Here is a 6,442-nt window from a genome sequence, read left to right as displayed (position 1 = left end):
GGTGTGAATAACCATGCTAATCTACACGATGCCTTCATTGTTACAATCACCTATTCTATGCGCCGGTAAACCACACACGCTCCATCGAACTATAAACAATGAATCACCCTTTGCCACCTTTTCTTAGAACCAATTAGTGTGCCGGTAAACCACACACGCTCCACTAACTTCTTAGCAAGGGTGCAAAGTGTAATTTCATGGGATTGCATCAATTCACTTTGGCCTAAAGTAACTAGGATTGGGAATTTGGAAAAACATGTACTTACTTTATATTTTAACATTATACTTTCAATGAGAAAAGAGAGTTGCCCTATCCTACCCGTTCGGCTACCGACCCTCCACCAGTCAAGCAAGCGGTGGGTGTGAGTGTACACCCATTAAGCGCCATTTTATAGGCAGCAACCTTATACCCACCTTATTGACCGACTTCGTGAATGAGGTCTACTAACGGTAAGACTAGCATTTTAATTATACTTATATATATTCATTAAGCTTTTAATAATATAATCGTATAGGGTTGAATTTTAAACTTGTAAAATTATAGGGGTTGAAATTTAAATTCTTCTAAATTAAACTTTTAATCACAAAATTCAAATCTTAAAACTTTGGGACAAATTTGAACTTTTTCAAAACTAAAGGGATCAAATAACAAATAATTCAAATAACTAATTTCATAATTATCTATATTTGACCTAATCCAATTTTAGTCATTAGATAATTACCAAATAATTTTAAATAGTCAATATTTATCATATAAATAACCAATATTCAAAAGATTTGAAATGATCTATTGTTATGTCAAGGATAATCATAAAATTAAGTCAAAATTCGGATTTCAACATAACAAAATGATTTAGGTATCAAATCCAAGACAAAACAGCAACAAAATCCCGAAATATCCTCTGCATGACGCTCGGACTCGTCGAGTAGGGCCAACTCGCCGAGTCCAAACACTGACTCGCCGAGTTGGGTCGGGCAGAGGCCAGGAAAAACGATTTTCAGCAAGCAAAACATTTACGCATCACATTCAATTGAAACCAATCAAGGCTCTGATACCACTGATGGGTTTGAGGCATAAGAACTTTCCTATGTGCACATACAAACCCTAATGCTTGGATCTAGGTTTCTCTAATTGAACATGCTTTATATCCAAGACTTTGAATCATAGATCTAGTGTAAACAAACAATTCATAACATATGAAATTAGATCTAGAAGAATACCTTGACTTACTTGCTTGAAAACTTCTTTTCCTTGGAGCTTAGAGTCACAATTGTCACTCCTCTAATGGCTTACAAACACCTACTAGCAAGAATATGATTTGAGAGAGGAAGAGAGGTGAGAAATCAGCTCTAGGGTTTCCTAAAACATAGAGTATCCGATTTCTCCAACCCTAAGGGTCTATTTAAACTATGAGCTCCTAGGGTTTCACCTTAAACCCTAATTGGATAACTTAGCCTCAAAGAAATCCAAAGACCCTTCTAGATAAGGCCTTGGACGATTTCTAAGATATCCATATCCTTAAAATCGTCCCTTCCCATATCCATAAGGATTCATAGCCCAAAACACAACTATCACGCATTTGACAGTTTATGCCCCTTTACTCAATTAATCTCTTTAAGTCACAAAATTAATTCCTAACTAATTTATGACTTATATCAATCAAACAATATTATTATTCCTTGAACATATTATTCTTATTGGCAAAAGATTTTGGAGGAGGCTCATAAGTCAAAGTTTTCTATCCATCCGTGGTCCACAAAGATGTACCGAGACCTGAGATTGAGCTATTGGTGGCCCTGCAGGAAGCAGGAGGTTGCTTGGTTTGTTGAGTGGTGTTTGACCTACATGAAGTTCAAAGTTGAGCATCAGAGGGCTCATGGAAAGGTCCAGGCGTTACCCATCCCCATGTGGAAATGGGAGGAGATCACCATGGATTTTATCAGGAAATTACCCAGGATGGCATTGGGTGTTCACTCCATTTGGGTTATTGCGCACCTGCTGACAAAGAATGCACACATTATTCTGATTGCTGAGAGTATATCTGCTGAGAAATTAGCGGATATCTATGTTCGGGAGGTGGTAGTTTGGCATGGAGTGCCGGTATTTGTGGTCTCGGACCGTGATGTTCAGTTAACCTCTAGGTGCTGGAGGTAGTTTCATGAGGAGTTAGGCACTCAAATGCACTTCACTATAGCTTACCACCTCCAGACCGATGGGCAGAGCGAGCGGATGATCCAGACGCTCAGGGATATGCTTTAGGCGTGCATTCTAGACTTTGCAGGGAGTTGGGATACTTACCTCCCACTAGCACAGTTCTCCTACTACAATAGTTATCATTCTAGTATTGACCGACCCCCATTCGATATGTTATATGGAAGGAGGCGTTGGACTTCGGTTTGTTGGCGGGAGGTTTTCCATAGAGTCATGGGAAGCACCGAGGTGGTGCTTAAGACCATTGAGTTGATTCAGCAGGTGCGCAACAGGTTGGGAGTCGTGTAGAGTCATCAGAAAAGCTATGCTGACCGACGTCGATCAGATCTCGAGTTTCAGGTGGGCGATTTCGTATTTTTGAGGGTGTCACCTTGGAAACGTGTAATCCGCTCTCAGAAGAGGGGTAGGCTGGGTCCTCGATTTATTGATCCATTTAGGATTTCTGCCCGAGTTGGCAAGGTTGCTTATTGGCTAGATCTCCCTGATGAGCTCAGTCATATCCATAGCACCCTACATGTGTCTCAGTTGTGGAAGTGTGTAACAAATGAGGCTTCAGTTATCTTGTTAGATGATAATTAGGTGGATGAGAGCCTGAACTTTGTTGAGAAGCCCATTGTAGTTCTGGACAGAAAATCAAAATCTCTTTGTAACAAAGTGGTGAAGCTAGTGAAGGTGTAATGGCAGCACCAGAAGGGCTCCGAATGGACCTGGGAGCCGGGGGTCGAGATGAGAGAGAATTACCTAGATTTTTTTGTGTCGGAAGACTTCGAGGACAAAGTCTAATTCAATTGGGGAAGACTTGTAACTTCCATAATCCAGTTATTTCATTTTAAGCCCTTGATGAATTTTTAAAGTTGCAAGCAGGACCCTCCGTACGTTGGGCATACATGTATGTATGCTTAGCGTACACGGGGCGTACAAGCATGTATGAATGCCAAAGTCTAAAACCCTAATTCTCGTACTTGAGCCATGTATGTATGCTTAGCGTACACAAGTGGATGTAGGATTAATTGTGGGCCAATAATTTTAGTTATTTTAAGAAAATGAATAATACCTATTATTGAATTAAAGATAATTGAAAAATACCATCTAATTTAATTGGAAGGGTATTCTAGTCAATTAAGATAGATTTAATAAACGAAATTGCATATTTTAAGGGATCATAGATTCTATTAATTTTAAAAATATGATTTTAGGAATGTTAATTCTTTTAATTTGGATATTCTGACAGAATATGTTTATGAGTATATTAAAAAATAAGAATATTCTTAAACCATTAAATAAAAAATGTTCTAACAGAATATATATTTTGATTGACATAACTTTTTGAAAAATAACAATTTATTATAATAGAACACTCTCTATTAACAAAAAATAAAAATAAAAATAAAAATAAAACTATATAGATTATTCTACTTGAATATTCTATCATAATACACAATTACATATATCTTATTGCTCTATCGCCGATTATACTGTCAGAAAATAACGATTACTAGTGCATTCTTTTTGGAAGATTGTTGACAATTGTTTATCTCCGTCTCATGCACCATACCTTGAAGTCTTTGATCATCATGTCCCCTTAACACATTCTATGAGAATAACTGCAAATCGAATTATGTAGAATAAAAATTTGTGAGAATGATTAAATATGACAAATAATAAAAATAAAATGTAGTACTTTTGACAGAATATACTGATATAATAAAATAAAAATGTTACATTATTGTATAATAGTTCATATTAGAAGCTTTACCAAGTTCATACTCTTTAAGAATGCTGGTTTTTAAAACTTTACTCACAGTTCTACCATAATCGTTACAAAAAAAACACAGTAAATAACACAAAAACATCCAACTCATAAAGGGTTTTAGAATTTAAAAAACCGTTCTTATATACATCATGTTATTCTCTTAGAATATACGGACACGAATCAATAAATTGAAAAAATAATCTATAATAGAATATACTTACATTGGTGTTCCACATTCTAAAAGAATATGTTAAAAATTCGATTTTGAAAGAATATTGTCCATACTTGCTTTGCGTGTGCTCCTTCAGAAGGTTTGCTTCATACCTCTTATCATGTTGATTTTGTACACCAAACATATTACACTCAAATGATAAAAATATCAAAAATAATAGGGTGACGTTTATAAAAACGCATACCAATTTTTCTATAGAATATAAACTATTAATCCATCAAAAATCAAATTTATCTTTCTTCCAAAATGTTGGGAGCATCTCACTTAATATGAACAACTCAAAATATCATAAAATGTATGAAAAAAACAACTAATTACAACCATACCTGTAACTAGGTGATGCGTGATGATGATTAATAAGTGTCAGGTGATGTTTAGCCTTCTCCAGCAATAAAAAAAATAAATAGTGGTTATGTTTTGATTATAATTTGAAAAATCAATTAAAAAGTAATATGAAGAATCAATTATTCATGAAGAAAAAAATCTAATGAAGTTTGAAATTTAAAGAACCCTAGAAAGTAGAAAGTGATTACCTAACAAGAAATTAGGAAATATTATAGTTGCGTCACCTTGGTCTTTCTTCTCCATCGTCACCTTCGGCCTACTCCTGTGAGCAGTACAGAGAGAAACCACATCTTTGTTGTCCTTCTCTCCCTCTAGGCTCAATTTTTCTTCTTTTCAAGTAACAGAAGACCACCCATGAGATGTAGAGATGAATGTTCTTTGAATTGATTTTTGGAATCGATGGAGTGGATGAACAAAGAAAATGCTCTAGAAGAGAAGAAGGGAAGGACAGGAAGATAATGGTGTTTTTTGGCCATGAAGATGATGGTGGTGGTTAGAAACCGGTGATTGGATGGTTGGCATGAAGGGGTCTTTAACTGGTGTCTACAATCAATGATGAAGATGGATCCTACATCAGTCGGGGGCACCTTTCTTGGTAAGGATTTCACGAGTGAGATCTTAGGTCGATGTTCTTTGAATGGTGGAATCGGGGGTTTTCAAAGTGATGTCGGTTGTATATGAATAGGGGATAAATTAGGTGAGAAATCAACTAGCGTAATTATAGCCGAGTATTTGGGGAAGTTCTTTATCAAATTACCTAATCACCCTTATTTATTTATTTAATTACTTATTTCTATTTTAAATTGTTATTGGTCCACAATCAATGCTACATCCACACAATACTTCGTTATAATATTTGAACCTCTCTCGCTCTATGTGTGTGTGTGTGTGTATACATATATATATATATATATATATATATATATATATGTATATATATATATATATATATATATATATATATGTGTGTGTGTGTATAGGTAATAGTGAATATACCCTTCAAGGTATATAAATCTAGATACCTAATTCTTAAATATGCGTCGTTTTGGTTATTTCTTTCATAATAGAATGCAAACATCAATTACTTTTACACTAAACATCAGTCCCTAATTACACTCGCTCATCGGTTCTTCATCAAAGAAGGTCCAGCTGATTTCACACCATCGTCGAAGATCTTCACGCGACTTCTCCTTCCTCTATTTCTTATTTGATTTTCTAAATTCATTCCCAAGTTGTTGATTTGATCTAAACTATTGAACCCTTAGAAAATGGAAGCTCGAATTCAGAAAACTGGAACTTGAATTCTTATTACTCGATTCTTTATCAATCTTTTTTTTTATTTCCTTTTCTTGAAATAGAAAACTCAAAATTTATTTGATTTCTTAAAGTAGATTGATTCTAACATTTTTACTAATTTAACAAGATTGAGATTTTTGATCAATAGCAGAATTATTTCTAGGGTGTTTTCTATGTATTCAATCTTATTTCAAATTAATGTTTCTCAAAATGTATAGCAGGTGTTTAATTAAATGCATTTGTACCTCTTCATGCATAAGTTCTTTAGCATAATCAAGATCTTCATCACTATTTACATCTAGTTGATCATCATCAACATCTTCATCGCTTCCAAACACTTCATTACTCCTCTTTAAACTAAAACTCATAACATTCAGAAAATTTAATCAAGTGAAAGAGAGAAAAAGGGTTTTCTTAGGCTTTTTGTTCTTGTTTGATTACCTCTTTAGAAGGTCCATTAGAGGCCTTAGACGAGCTGCAACATGATGAATGGTATCTGCCACCATTGTCAGTAATCTCTACTCTTCACTCATAAAAAATACTAAAATAAGTAGTGCACCCAAGGCCACTAGGCTAAGCACTGATTCCAAAGTTCCCAAATTTG

This window comes from Lactuca serriola, chromosome 7 (assembly GCF_051521515.1).
Source record: "Lactuca serriola cultivar US96UC23 chromosome 7, Lser_US96UC23_V15, whole genome shotgun sequence".
Lineage (NCBI taxonomy): Eukaryota > Viridiplantae > Streptophyta > Magnoliopsida > Asterales > Asteraceae > Lactuca > Lactuca serriola.
This window is presented reverse-complemented; position numbering follows the sequence as displayed.